The sequence below is a fragment of the Eupeodes corollae genome, chromosome 1, assembly GCF_945859685.1.
Source record: "Eupeodes corollae chromosome 1, idEupCoro1.1, whole genome shotgun sequence".
Taxonomy (NCBI): Eukaryota; Metazoa; Arthropoda; class Insecta; order Diptera; family Syrphidae; genus Eupeodes; species Eupeodes corollae.
Genome location: NC_079147.1, coordinates 175,843,847 through 175,859,832, shown reverse-complemented (window position 1 = coordinate 175,859,832; position 15,986 = coordinate 175,843,847). Strand labels below are relative to the sequence as shown.

Here is a 15,986-nt window from a genome sequence, read left to right as displayed (position 1 = left end):
AGGAGTGCAACACATGGTAGAAAACCCTACGTCCATCAACCTTTAAAAAAAGGCGTCATCGAAAAAACGCTGTACAGCCGCTATTTTAAAGAAAATTGCTTTAAGCCTTATCTGTCACTGATATGTATGAAAAATGAAATCTTGTTTCCGTAATATCGATACCTTTTTTTTGTCAGATGTAACAAAGACATTACAATTACATGACAACACTGGCCGCAAGGTAGTTGATCACTTCTATTCAAATTCGACTTCAAATTCAATATATTACGTAAAATTTTTTTTAAACAACTTTTTATAATTTGAATAAAATTGAAGGAAAAAAGTTTTTTAAATCATAAAATTGATTATGTATATTATTATAAATTCCTAATCTTAAGGTTATAGCATCAAATGTTTGGAACATGTTTATGGAAAAAAATGTAAAAAATAATGTTAAAAACAAGTATTTAAAATTGCTAAAAAAGGTTAAATGAAATCCTGGTGCGAATTTAACATTTATTCTAGCATCAAAAGCAATTTTTGAGGTTTTCGTCCTAGTCATTGATTCTTTTAATACAACAAGCTGCATTATAATTTTATGTTATATTTCCTAAACATCTCTTGGAAATTGTCTATTATAATAACTTATACAAAATAGTTATGATCTGAAATTCGCTAATTTCTTCTTTGCAAGGTCCTGAAAACTCTGATCAATTTTCAGCTTAAGAAATATATTAAAGAACGGAAGGTGCTTAATGACAGGCAGTATGGCTTTCGTTGCAAAAGGTCCACCGGTGATTTGATGGTTTATCTAACCGAATGAAAACAAATCTTTGCATCGTTTTGGAGAAAGTAAAATTATTGCACTTGATATTTCAAAGGCATTTGATGGAGTTTGGCACCAAGCTCTCTTATCGAAAATGACTGCATTTGGTATTGATGAATCCCTTCTTCGTTGGGTTTGGGACCGTTTAATTCAAGAAGTATTGGACGGGTTCAAATCTGATATGCACACAATAAACGCTAGAGTGCCCCAGGGCTCCGTTTTGCCTCCTTATTTTTAAACTTCTAACCCACTAAATTGTTTCGCTGGTGACAGTACCCTTAGGTTTTTATATTCGTTTTTAAAGTCCCATTTTTGTTATTCGGATGTAGATTACCAACGACAGTGTGTGATAAGCTCATTAAATTCTGAATTAGACAGCATTGTACAATGGGGAATCAAAAACCGTGTTGAATGCAGTGCTTCGAAAACTCAAAGCTGTCGACTGTCGCAAAAGCATAACAACCCCCCCCCCATGTCACTTACCATGAGTGGTACTTACATTCAGGAGACTGAACAAATATCAGTCCTGGGTATGTGCATTAAAAACCACTTATTGTGGAGTGATCACATATTTGACATCGCCAAAAATGCTGCGTTTTCTCCAAAAACGCAAGAAGTTTGTTACCTCTTCTAATCTGACTATAATTTATAAAGCCTATATTCGTCCTTGATTCTCATATTCGGACAGGTGCTCCTATACCCACTTGAGTCACTTGGACAGAATTCAACTCTCAATTCTCAAGCACCGACCGTCGTAAAGTTTCATGTCTCTCATTATTTTATCGCTACTTCCTATAGCGATGATCTAATGAAATAGCCAGTTGCATTCCTCCCTTCAAACAATTCAACTGTAATACTCGTTCTTTTAGACATGCCCATCAGTCTACCCTTGAGCCCAATTTCGGTCGTACTGTAAAGTACATAGATTTTTGTACTTGCGACATATAGAAACTATATGTCAAGTTTTGCATTCGGTCAAAATTTCGAACTCGAGATTTTAATCAAACATTATATTACGATGGTAGAGAAGTCGAAAAAAGTGGGTCCCGCGATTCCGTCCTGTCGGTTTTGTCTGTCTTTCCACGCTCCTACAGCCTAAACCATTGGGTCGATTGAGTGCAAACTTGGAAGTTAAGGTTTTGAGCAGATTCGCGTTAGGCTTTTTTTTAATTTTTTGCTAAGATTAAAACTAACAGTGGCCCCCATACATTTTTCTTGGCTAAAAAACGAAAATTCGAATGTTCTCAAAAACAAACCGATAGATTTCTTTTAACTTTCCTCTAAAATTTTATTTTTTAACTTGGCTTCTTTAAATAAGAAAAACATGTTTTTGTATTGGTCAGGAAAGGTACCGCTCGTAGAACCGTTATTTTGTTTTTTATTTTCTCAGCAACTTAATTTGAATAATTTTTTTTATGAATAAGCTCTTATATTGCCTTAACAATATTTAATTATCAAAAATGCAATTTTTTTTTGGATTTAAAAAAAAATATTGATTTTTTATTTTTGAAAATTCTATATCTCAAAAACATATTTATTTACGAAATTAAAATGTAAAACGTATATTTACAATCACTAAACAACTGCATACCAAAAATATTTTTAGAACGAAATTGAACAATTTTATGTATACAAAATAAATTTAAAAATAAAGAAAAAACCTAACAATTTTCAAAACAAAAAAAAATTGAAAAATCAAGGGTTTTTTTATTTAAAAAATGGCATTTAAATTTTTGAAGACAAACTTATTTTTCGGGAAAATTTTGAATCTAAAAACAGTTTATTTTTTAAATTATTTTAAATATGCATGAGCCCGAAACTATCTTTTATACACATTAATGCATTTGGGACATATTTATATGATATATTTAATCAACAATCTATTTTTAAGTGTCTATCAAGAAGTTTTATCTTGGTATATTTGTGTCTACCTTACGAATAAGGTTGTTTCAGACATATTTAATTTGCCTTCGCCTAAATAAAAGAATAAATACTTAGTACAAGAAGAAGGGCCAGAAAGAGTATATGTATTTTCTATTAGAATCACTTTTTTAACGTATATACACATTATACTTATAAAGGTGTTACGTACAACCTCTACAACTATTGCTTACGCGTCACTTCATAGCTAAAATCCAAAACGCATAAGAGCCTGACTGTACACTGTACACATGAATAGCAATTTCTGGTACTTATTCGTATGCTTGTTTCTTTTAAAATTTAATGAAAAAATAAACTGAACGTAATAACTAAATGTTTGCGCTAAAAATTTGTAGAAAATATGGAATGTGATTAGATTGTTGTAAGTACCTTCTACCTACCAATAACATTCCTTCATTATTATTATAAACATGTCTTTATCTATCTATCTGCATAAAGCTGAGCACGCCAATGAACTATTTCTTATTCATTTTAGACACCTACCTAACTACACAACCAATAGGCGATCACTTTACAATTTAAACACACACATTCTTTCTCTTTCTTATCTTCAGATAATTTATTTTCCATCCTGGTTCTTCCCATATGAAATTAAAATAAAGCTATGCAAAGGAAAACGCTTTCAACGAACAAGTTGAATACAAAAACAATTGTTTTCTTAAAGTATGCTTACAAGTCTTTTTCATTTCCGGTATGAAATGTTCTAGCATAAGTTGTGTCTTGGGATGAATAGCGTGGTTTTTGACAAGTCAAATGGGATTTACATATTTGAAAACAAACTTATTTAACAGATATATTTTTAAATCTTATATAGGTACTTTAAACAGACTCTTTGCATACAAGAGAAAGTCCGAGCGACCTAGACGTGCATTTTATTTTAGTCGCACTACACAAATGTGGAATGCTTTACCAGACTCAATATTTGCCACTCATTATAATGTTTCGGCTTTCAAAACCAATGTGCACCGGTATCTCCTTTCAAATCCTAATCTTCCTTCCTAATTACTCGCACTGTGTATTATTATTATAAGGATATTCATATCTTCTTAAATGCTCGTACAATATAAAAAAAAATTGTGTGTTAAATTATTCTCACAAATATTAAATTTAATATTAAACTTGGAATACATTTTGGAGATTTCTAACTGTTCTCTATATTGAATCCCAAAAAACACTCGTAATGACGCATATTGTCAACATCAACCCATGCACAAAACAAAAACCCTTCTATTGACCCTTGAATTGACAGATGAGCTTTTAAGTGTCCAATTAATTTTAGCAAATGCATTAAGTTCTCTTTTCTTCACAGTGATTAGTTAAAAAATTCAATTTGAAAACCTGTCTATAAACTTCAAAATGTGTTTCTTTAAACAACTTGACTTGTTTACGTTCTCGTAATAGCTGCACAATACGCTCCGATGACATAAATGTTTAAAAAACATTCACTTCCCTCTTGACCTGACGGCAGCCAAATCCAAAGTCGATGTGTCAACAGTCGTATCATAAATCTCCCACTTAACAAAAGAAACGTTCCAGATCAACGCTAATACAAAAAGAAAAACCTTGCATCATCCCAAACTCAAACTCAAGTTATCCATGTTGCACCATGCTTCACTGATGCTGGACACTGGCTGCGCTACTGCTCGAGAAGAAAAAAATTGGTTCCCAGATGATAAACGAGATGATCTTCTTTTGAATGGTGCTGTGAAGCTCTCGGTCACAGCAAAAAAGCTGTCGATTGTGTTCAAAGCGTCCACGACACAACAGGAAATTTTCATCATTTATCAGTCTGGCACCAAAATCTTTTCACATCCAGTATCCCGTATCCACGTCAGTCGTTCGGCCTGAATACACTCTTGACTGGCAAAGAAAAATCGAAAATAAAAAGAGGAAATTCTCTCTTTTTCATTTCAGACATTTATTGACCAATTTGTGACCCAATTTGGAAAGATATGATGCGCCTTCCTCGCCTACAGTGTTTCGGTTGTTAAGGAAATATTGGCAAACCGCATGACCATTTAGACGACTCAAACAAGTGGATAATAAAACTGAGAAAAGTTCTACATCCGAATTTATTGCTTTTTTGCTGGGCGAAAATTAAAAACAAAACAAAATAAAGTTACACAAAACAGAACTTTGCTAGACATTGCGGGGACCATGATGGCCCGATTTATATTGCGTTTTCGATGATTAAAAGGAGTTTTCCCATATAGTTCAGATGGTGGGGTTTATTTATCAAAGAAAATTAAAAAGATTCCAATCAATACCGAAAGATATGAGTTTTTCATATAACATTTAATCTTGCTCAGAAAACTATTAGCTTAATTTTAAAATTTGACTTAATAATACACAATGCTAGCTAGGTTCCGTTCTTTGTTGGACAACTACTGTAAGTAGCAAAATTTGGTTAAGGCTTTAAAAACAGATAGACGTGCTTTGAGTGACCCTTGTTCTGTATTTTTGCTTGCGACATAATACATAAGAACTATATCTCAAGTTTTGCATTCGTAAAAAATTTCGAACTCCAAATTATAATCAAACATGAACTTACGATAGTAGAGGGGTGAAAAAAGTTTGTCTGTACTGAACCCTAAACCAAGGCATTGTGTTGATTAACTTTAAATTGATTGACTAAAATTAGCAGTAGTCCCTATAAAAACTTTATACTCATATTCGGATTTTTTCAAAAAATAAACGTATAGATTTTTGTATTGCCCCATTATTTTGTTTTTAAGATCTCTCAAGAAATTAAAAAAACGATTTTAATAGTTTATATTCTACACAAGCTCTTATACTTTCTCAATAATATTTTATATTGATATGCTCTTAATACTTGCATCCCAAAAATATGTTTAAACTCGAATTAAAAAACACGAAAAAAACACTATCGAGTTTCAAATACAATTATTAAAAAATTAAGGCTTTTTTGAGAAACCAAATGGCGTTAAAATTTTTTGAAAACAAATTTTTTGCAGGTACATTTTTAAATTTTAAAATACAGAAAATATTCTTGAACAGACTCTTTTGATACATTAGCAAATTCGTGTGAACCAGTCTTGCATAATTAATGGGCACCCGAGGGGTTATTAATATTCTTAACATTTTTAAAGTTTTAAAGGTCAAGGTTAAAGTGATGAGCATTCCTGAAAGTGGGAATCCAACTGACTGATTGGACGGGAACCTTGTTTGTAAAAATATATACAAAAGTACGAAAGGCTTGAAAAATTGCGACGGGGTGTTCGAGTGATGTAGAGACAATTGTTTTAGGAACACCTGCCCAAATATGTGAGTTATATTCAAGTTTTGGACGAAGGAAGGCTTTGTTAATTATAGTCAGATTATAAATAAATAAATTGGGTCGCGTTGAGAACTAGGGCCTAGTGACTTACAACTCTCAACCATTTCTGTGTGCGAGTACTGTTGTCAGAGATGGAGGGGACCTATAGTCTTAAGCCAAGTCCGAACGGATAATTTGAGAAAGAGAATTACTCTTGGAGAATTTGAACACAAGACCTCTGACATGACAGTCCAACGCACTAACCATCATGCCACTTGTACTACACAACCAGATCATAAGATGTGAAAAATGTCTTGCATCGTCGGAGAGATCCTGAACACCTATCAAAATGTGAATAGCTGCATCAGGGGTTGGTTACGCTTTAACGACAGGAGGCAGCATTAAGTTCTTGAAGCATTAAATTCTTCACGTTTAATAATTATGTCTTACACAATGCTAGCGAAATTGGAGTTTAATGAGCTTATCATACGCTGCCGTTGAAGCTCCACATCCAAGCTGAAGGTACTGCCGTCAGCAATACCTTCAGCTTGGATTAATTTCTGCCTTAATTTCTGTTCATGCAAACATTTGGTTGTGGAATAAAAAACCTACGATATTTATCCTGGGACACTTTAATGTTTCTTGGCCTTCGAAGAATTCATCTCTGTCCATTGAAAAGGATATTTGCCAAATGCTTTACCAAACCCTATATCACATTTCTTTTGTTGCACTTGTTTAACGCTTTTAAATTTTTTCCCAAAGACTGGGGTAAGTGACACTTTTCTGTGAGCGTTTTAATCAAACCATTACAGTAACCTTGCAAATGACGGTCGGAAAGTCTATCTTACAATTAATTTTCTCAGCTTATACTTCTAAGATTTATGAGTTTTTTTTCAGACGAACTAACAGAGCAGTAAGGTCGAATAAAGACACAATTATCTATTCATTCTCAAATAGCAATAAAATTAGATTTGCATCTATTTTCTTCCTTTTTAATGGTTGCCTTTTACTCGTATTTTTACAGAATAACTTTTTTCACATCGTGCAGGGCTAGTGCGAAGTCTAAATTCAATTTTTGTTGAATGTGCCACAGTTCATATACATCATACATCCTTCAGTATCGAACACTTTTTTATAAATGTAAATAATTTCTCCTGATTGGAAAATAAATGGACAAAGATTTTTGGCTTAAGTTTCCTGCCTAAAGAAAAATGCAACTTACCAAGCTATTTGAGTCGAAAGTAAATTTTTACCAAGTTTTGTAAATTTTTTTTTTTGGGTTTTCATTTTTTGTAAAAAAAACAGTCAATTCGATTTTCTCTAAATTTGTCCTTATATTGAAAACAATATTTCTTATAAGCAAAAATTAGTTAAAAGCTATTATGTCAAATTTTTGAATAGATATTTGAGTCGAAAATCATTTTTTACCAACTTTTGTTAATTTTTTTTTTTGGTTTTAAATTTTTTGTAACAAAAACTGTCAATTTGATTTTTTTCAAAATTTTACTGAATGTTGACAAAATTTTTTTTTGAAAGATAAAAGTAAATAAAAGCCAATACCTCAAAGTTTTGAAATGATATTTGAGTCGAAAATCAATTTTTACCAACTTTTAATAATATTTTTTTTAGGTTTTCATTTTTTTAAAAAAAAAACTGTCAATTCGATTTTTCTCAAAATTTTATCAGATGTCAAAAACATTATTCTTCGTTGCAAAAAATTATTTTAGAGATGAAATCATATTTTAGTCGTAAAAATTTGGAGGTGACACATTTTTTTTCAGTTATTTTGATTTATAAAAAAACCGTTGAATAGATTTTTGCATATCTACTTCTTTGATATCACGTTACAATATATTATATAAAATTTAATTCAAGTCTCTTGCGGTTTTGAATCGTAAGATATTGAGAGTTAACCAAAAATTTCACCTTTTTTCAAACTGCTATGGTAAAAAAAAACACCCTTTCTGCATCTTCCTGCAATATTATCTGTATAACACAATTTATTTGAAGTAGATATCTCTTCTAGTTCTTGAGCTATGGACGACAAAAAAACGCGCGAACGTACGGACGTACGGTCGTATGGACGAACGAACGTACGTACGTACGAACGTACGTACACACCCACGCACAGACACCTTTTTAAAAATCTTTTATTTCGACTCTAGAGACCTTGAAACGTCGAGAAATGTCAAAATTTTCAATTTGACAAATCGGACCCATTACAATAACTTCCTATAGGAAGTTGAAAATGTTTACTTTAATATTTTGGAAATTTCCAAATATACATGAAGTCTTTGCAATGGCGGATCCAGGGGGAGGTCATAGGGGTCATGATCCCCCCTGGGAGATAATTTGTTTGCTTTTTTGTAGGAATTCCCTTCAATTCAAAACTAAATGTATTGCGTTAATGGATATAACCCCTATTATATTTTGAATTATTTGTGTTTTCTTTATGAAAACAACATTTATATTTCACTTCCTTAAACTTTGTTGCTAAAAGTACTACTTTTGACTGAAGATTGGACCAAGAACATAATACGAATCGGATATTCAGTCCTATTCCAAAAACAAAGCACAAATTTATCAACATTTGACCAATTGTGAATCCAGGGGGGGTCATATGAGCCAAAAATCTTGTAGAGTTAACTTGTATAAGTAAAGATTTAGTCTAAAGATTTATTAGTAATTTAACGACATTCACCAAAAAGTGGTTTGCTGTCACAAACAACTAAAACCTATGTTTTTACTCAATTTAGAATTTGAAAAAAATTTAGTCATGCTTAAATTATTTTCATAAAAATTGTTTCAGCCCTATTCCAAAAACAAAGCACAAATTTATCAACATTTGACCAATTGACTATCCAGGGGGGGTCATATGAGCCAAAAATCTTGTAGAGTTAACTTGTATAAGTAAAGATTTAATCTAAAGATTTATTAGTAATTTAACGACATTCACCAAAAAGTGGTTTGCTGTCACAAACAACTAAAACCTATGTTTTTACTCAATTTAGAATTTGAAAAAAATTTAGTCATGCTTAAATTATTTTCATAAAAATTGTTTCTAAGAAAAAGAGCAAATATTCAGGTTCTTAAGAAGAAACCTTGAATAAGATATCATCAATTTTATATTAAGTTGTCCATTTTATTATTAATTTTTTTTACACACATAAATAGTGTTTATTGAAGTAAAGTTTTTATTAAACAATTTCAAACTAGAGTCGAAAATCTGGGTACCCCGATTCCTTCCGTCTGTCTGCCTTTCCTGGCCCCTGCAGTCCAAACAATTGTGTTGATGGAAATTTAGTTTTTATCCGATTAGTGTAAAGTTTTTTTTTCATGTTATTAATATGAAAAATTATAGCAGTCCCCACACAAATTGTTTGGTTCAAACATGTGATTTTTCTAAAACTTTCTTTAAATTTTGTGTTCTTAATTTGGCTTCTTTCTACAAGAAAAACATATTTTGGTATCCGTCAAAAACCTTTATTTTGTTTTAAAGTTTTTTCAAAACTAATGGACCGATTTCAAAATTCTTCTCTTTCTGTGCAAGCTCTTGTCAATAATCAAATTAATGATGATTTTTTATGATTAAAAATGTAATTTTTTTTATTTGTAATAAAATACTAATTTTGTTTACAAAACTCGATATCTCAGAAAGGGTACAACATTTTTTGACGAAATTTAAATGTAAAATGTTCATATATTTATAAGCTCTTTAATTAGTGCTTATACCAAAAATATTGTTAAGACAAAATTTAAAATGATTTTCGAAAAAAAATTAGTTAATCTAGATTGTTTGACAAATAAAATGGCATTTAAATTTTTGAGAAAAACTTAATTTGCAGGCACATTTTTGAATCTTAAAATATAGCAAATATTTCTAAACAGACTTTTTTGGAGAAATAATCAAGTAATAGCGACCCAGTCGTGCATTTCCTTTCCATCAAAATTGGTTTTCTGTTGAATACAAAAGATCTTAAAAATTAAATAAATCTACTTTTGAAGTGAATTTGCTTTGCCCTTGAACTGAGATTCATACACGAATTTTAGTAATACAAATGTCCCAAAAAGACGATTATGTTAAACTGATGGCTAAGTGAAAACCATAATAAACGTTGCATATCTATTAATATAAAAGCTTAGAAACGTGTAGTTTATGAGTACTACAAGAACTTACCTTAATAAGATCAAAATACGAGTAAGCAGATTGATAACGATAGTAATAAGAGACTCCCGGAAATTAAGTTCGAAAAAACCACGTCAAAAAAAGCCCGACATTTCTACATAGCAGATGCTCTCGCATTTTATTGATTTTTTAATTTTTGCAGCGTTTTTCGCATTAATAGAAATGAAAACAAGAAAAGCGTATTTTGTTTTTAGAAAAAAGAAACGTTTCAAAACGATTTCCTACATTTCTGCGAAAAAATGCACCAAAAAGCTGCTTTCATTTGAGTCATCCAAATTAAATAGTTAGACCATACCTTGCTGGACCACAGTGTTCTAAATAATTTGATAACTAAAGTTTTCATTTTAGCAATTATTAAATTTTGTTAGGATCCTTTACAAAACACTAAGGAACATTTTTAAGCGGTGAGTAAAAACTAATCTAAGTCTGTGATCCCCCCCTCCCCCTGATGAAAAGTCTGGATCCGCCCTTGAGTCTTTGTCCCCTTCAACGTTTATTTTGCGGCTCATTATAGGAAGTTGCAAGGGGTTTGCATAAAATGAATAGAGGAACTTTGAAAATAAATGCTTGGTGTAAAGTAAAATTTATCACTTTGCCAAACAAATCAATTTGATAAGTTGATACGCGTTTTGTGGAAAAGTGCCTGAAGCCACTAATTTTACAAATTCTTATGTTCAAAAATTGTACCGTCAACACATCTAGCTACAGAAGGAAATGCTCCTTGAGAAAAAAATTGCGAGGTTACGTCTGAATAATTTTGTGTCCATCAAATATTGTCAGGAAGAAATTCATCAATAATAGTATTCAACACTCGATGAACTACTCTGCAGACGGTTGCCTTGCTCATTCCGTTTATAAATGCAACACCGTGATATTTTGCTGCATTCCAAGCCCATTAAAGGCGCACATTCCTTTGGCTATTAAATTTCAATTTATTTCCAATTTTAGACAACATACATCCGATTGCACTTTTCATTTGTCGAAAATTCTCTTTTGCTGACAAATCATTCCCGATATCAAAATTAACTCTTAGTTTCACTACTCTTTTATTAGTATTATTTTCTTCGTTTTCAAAATATTCTTAAAAACGATTAATTTTTATAAATTTGTTTAAAACAGCTTTTCAAAATCAACGTTGTGCTATTAACTGATCAATTAAATTGAATAATATATATAACTAAAAAACATCTAAAAAAGTTGAACATTTTTATTTTCGAAAATTTTTCAAAACAAACTCTTATTTTCAAATAAAAAACCTTTCAAAATTTAATTTGTAAAGTTTATTGTCTGATGAAACAAAAAGAACAAACTTCTAGATTATTAGAAAAGACTTTGCAATTTGCAAATTTGCGTTTGGTAAAACGTAATTTGCAAGCAAATAGTATTTCGCGAAATAGGACTCTGATCATACTTCAATTCTTACAGTAAGACAAAGAAAAGAATTAGACGTATAAACTATACGCTTTGGTCTTCATCGCCGTTCATCGTTTTAAACATAAATTTCGTTGAACTTAACACTTGACTCTCATTTTCACTAAACAAAGTCAATCAACGATTTGGTATTCGTGTACAAGTAGAATGTATTCTGCGCAAGGACTATGCAAGGAGTTGTGTAGGATTTCAGAGAATTATTGAAAGTACCTCAAGCCTATCCTATCATCAAGTCTCCCGCTTTCCACCTTTCCCAATTTCTCGTTGCCAACCTATATAACAACTACTGAATAGTTGCATATTTGTGTTTTGTAATTTTTCTATCAATCTGTTGTAATGGAATTTGGGCGTTCTATTTAAAGTAAAGACAGGAACAAATTTCGAACTTCACAAAGTCAGCGAACTCGAGTCGAATAAAGCTAAATTCAATTTTTTTTGTTGAATTTTATGATTTCTAGAATTGTTCGTACTATGCTAGCGGTGTCCGTTGAAAAGCAGGGCCATGTGTGATGTCACATTTCATATCTTCACGCCTTCCGCCGCCTCTGTCTGAAATGTTATATTCCAAGAATACATTTTTTTCTTTAGAAATAAAGCCTCGGAACTTTATATTACTGTAATTTTGGAGGTAAGTAAAATTTATATATTTAACCATCTGTCAATTTTAGACAATTGGTACCTAAGTTAAAATATAATTTTTATTATAAATTTTAACTTTGAATCTCTAACAATTCGATTTCTAAGTCCTTGACTGTCTATTTTGGTATTAGTTTTTTCTAATTAGTGAGTTATACTCTAATTTGCTGCTTAATATAACAACAACTTCAGACTTAAAATTTTAGTGTTTTTGAATACATCTTCGATTTTAATAACACATTTTTGAGTGTTTAGAATTTATAGCAAACAGATAAGTCCGACCATACACCCGCATGTTACCTTCAGCATTCAACCGACCTCTCATTGATTTCATTATAATCCATAATCAGTATGAAATCACAATTAAAATATTTATTCAAATAATCCACAAAGTATCAAATTAAAACCAGTGGCTATGTGCTGTAGCTAGGTAAGTTACCTACTTTTGCACTTTCATCAATCTTCAATTCATCATCATTGATTGCTTTTTTCAAAAGCCTTAAGTTACATAAATCAATCATCAAAACGTGATGCTTCAAAATTTACCATCATCATTCAGCCAAATCACTGCCTAACCACAAATTAATCCCATTCATAAGACTCCTATGGACCTACCAACCCTATATACAGGTATGTTGGAATTCACACACCAAACCTTATGATTCTTTGACTTTTTTGTGCAAAAAATCTTGAAACCTCTTCTATCATCATAATTTCATTAAAAAGGAATAAAAATCAAAACAAGAAATCACAAAAAAACTCAAATAGGTATTCACCAATCACCTGTTACAAGATCACACACTTCTTCAATCATATTGAATGTCAGTCAGCGTCATATGAACGTGATCTCATGCCGCATGAGAAGGTGTACGCAAGAAAAGAAAAATTAAAATTAAAAAAATAAAATCACCATCTCAAACTTCAAAAGGCAAAAAAGCACAGTTATTATGATTTATTATCCTCCATCGATTTTGTGTGAGGTAAACGTACACTAAAAAGGTACTCGAGAACCCGAACAACGTCATAAATTTTACAAAATTTGTTCACAGCTTTTTGCAAAGGAAAATTGGGTCAAATATATTTTATTTTTTATTTTTGTTTTTAGAGAGTAACATAAATTCTAAAAATTGTATTTACCTACAAGTTTCTATGATATGAATAGGTAAGGTAGGTGGTTTAGAATTGGAAATCAAATAGGAATTTTTGTAATAAAACCCCTAAATTATTGTACCGCCGCGCTGCATATTCTCCCACCACCTACGCCCCACGATACATTTTTTCAAAGTATTCCCTCTAAACCAAAATACAAAAAATCATACCTAGGACCAAAAGATACTCAAAAGTATCTTATGGATGCAGGCAAACAAAACATACCAAAATGAACTATACTCACTTTTCAATTTGTGTTTTTGTTGACGTCTAATGTTGAGTGGATTTTCGTTATTTTATTTTGTTTTAATTAAATTTTAATCGAATATTGAATCAAAGCAGGAGAATAATTGTGTTGTCGTTTTTGTTGTTGTTGGATTTGTGTGTTTTTGTTGTTGATTTTTAAGCATTTTTTCTCATTTTGTTTCAGTTTTATTTTATTTTTTTGTTTCGTTTACGCACGCTGCTGCTGCACCAGCAATACACCATCAGCTGAACTGAAAATTCTTGATCTCCTTGAAGTGCCGATCATGCCTTGTGAATTCGCGTTGCGTGTTGTATTTTATTTTTTGTTAAGATAGGTACTCCCAATATTGAAGTTGGGATTGTGAACGAACAATACTCGTGTATTTAAGTTTGAATTCACTTTATTTTCGTAAATAACTCAATTTTCTTAGCTTTAGCAGTAAGGAGAATCTTAGGGCAAGAATTTTGGATCGAGATGCAGCTTTAAGTGCATCTTAATTCGAAGCATTACTCACAACTTTGGAAACGAGTTTTTTTATTTAGCCGAAATAAAAAATATCTATTAATGAAATTATCTAAAATGAATGACCATTTTTCACAAGCATTTCATTTTATTAAGCTTCGAACACTGAGTTTGATTTGAACATTTAATAAAAAATAATTTATCTCAAAGATACAATTGTATCTAATTTTTGGCGTATTCAAATTTAAAAATAATCCACGATTATGTATATTTGGGTGACTTTAATATTCACTTATTTCTTTATTTTCCCCCACCGAAAATTCCCTTAGGAAAACCCAAACAGAATAAAAATAAATAACCGTTAAAAAATATATCTTCTATATGTAGCTAAAAGACCATCAGGCACAGGCACAGACAAAAATAAGATACACTTTTGGATGCGAAGTGAATTTATGTTCAACCGAATCCGATGAATACACGCTAGCGACTGAGTAGTGCTGACTGAATTTTATCGACTTGGGGAAAATCATGTTTTTCCTTCTTTGCTGTAAGCAAACCGAACTGACGTTGTTCGGTGCCGATGCCGATGCCGACGCACGGACAGACAGAAAACCAAAACGATGTGTCTCAGACGCAGACCTCAGTCACAGTCTCAGGCGATTTGCTTAGACGAGACCAGACGAATGCGACCCACGCGAGTAATGAGAAAAGCTCCCAAGAAAAACATTAAATAAACCAAAAGACACTCAACATGTTGGATTGAAAGTGCGAGTTTTCCCATGACGGTTGTTTGCATTAAAGCGGCTCAGATACAGTTTTAGTATATGCGAGAGTGAGGTGGGAGAAAAGTCACAATCATAGGTCACAATGTTGATGGTGCACTGTGGCAGCGACAGCGACAGGTGCTTTAGGCAATGTTTATATTTGCAAGAAAATGTTGCTGCTGCATAGTTAAATGTTGATAAGAAGTTATTTTGTTTGTTCGATGTTGGGCAGGAAAAATGTAATAGATTTTTGTGCGTTTGAGTTTTGTTGCATGAAAAGTTTGAAGAGATAAGATTTGAATTTTCAAAGCAAATATTTATCTCAGTAAACAAACTGGGAGCGGGAGGTAATCTATTTACAGACTCTAGAATGCATTTTTTAGTTTGATAACATTATTAAATTCTTACAAGTGTTGTTTATATTGACCTCAGTAACTTTTGTTTTTGTTTATTGTTTATCAAATCATGTGGTTCATTGTTTTTGTATACATTGTATTGTGATAGAAACAATGGTTTTTAAGGCATTGAACGATTAATAACTTATTACAAAAACGAATGTATAAGTTTTAATTCATAATTTTATAATCAACGCATTATTGAAAAAGTGGCAGCAGTTTGTTAGTAAGCGAGATAAAACTGAAATCTCGTCTTGAAAAAAATTTTGTTCGTGTAAATAAAATAGAAGTTCATTGGTTCAATACTAGTTTTGTTAGCTAGTTTTGAAATATTAAAAAAGGGAATGGGATGCGACCCACACCAATAACTTTGCCATTCTTACCTGTCTGTCGATTTGTCTTAAACTTTAACAAAATATTAAAAGCAACAAAAAACTATTTCTTATAGCGTTTTTGTTGTCTTCGTAGATTTTCTTGTTTTGTAGAAAAAGTTGAAAGTTAGCAAAAATATTTACATATGGTAAAATAAGTTTGATTTCAATATCTGTTTTTGTTCCCGAGAATTTTAGTCAAAAAAACAATTTTTACCAATTGTTGAAGTATTTTTAAAAATTGTTTTTCTTACATAGGTACATTGAATTTTTATCGAAAAAAAATAAGCACAGAAGAAAAAATAAATAATTTTGCAGTCGA

General features: G+C 31.5%; 1 protein-coding gene across 2 annotated transcripts in view; it reads right to left on the bottom strand.

The window, feature by feature from the left end:
* Nucleotides 1-14,786, bottom strand: part of LOC129938399 (leucine-rich repeat-containing G-protein coupled receptor 5A) — a 94,947-nt gene extending 80,161 nt beyond the window's left edge. For both annotated transcript variants that reach the window (XM_056045934.1, XM_056045935.1), the window contains exon 1: nucleotides 13,670-14,786. The gene's annotated coding sequence lies outside the window, so the exon portion shown is untranslated. The remainder of the gene's footprint in view (nucleotides 1-13,669) is intronic.
* Nucleotides 14,787-15,986: the final 1,200 nt, after the last annotated feature.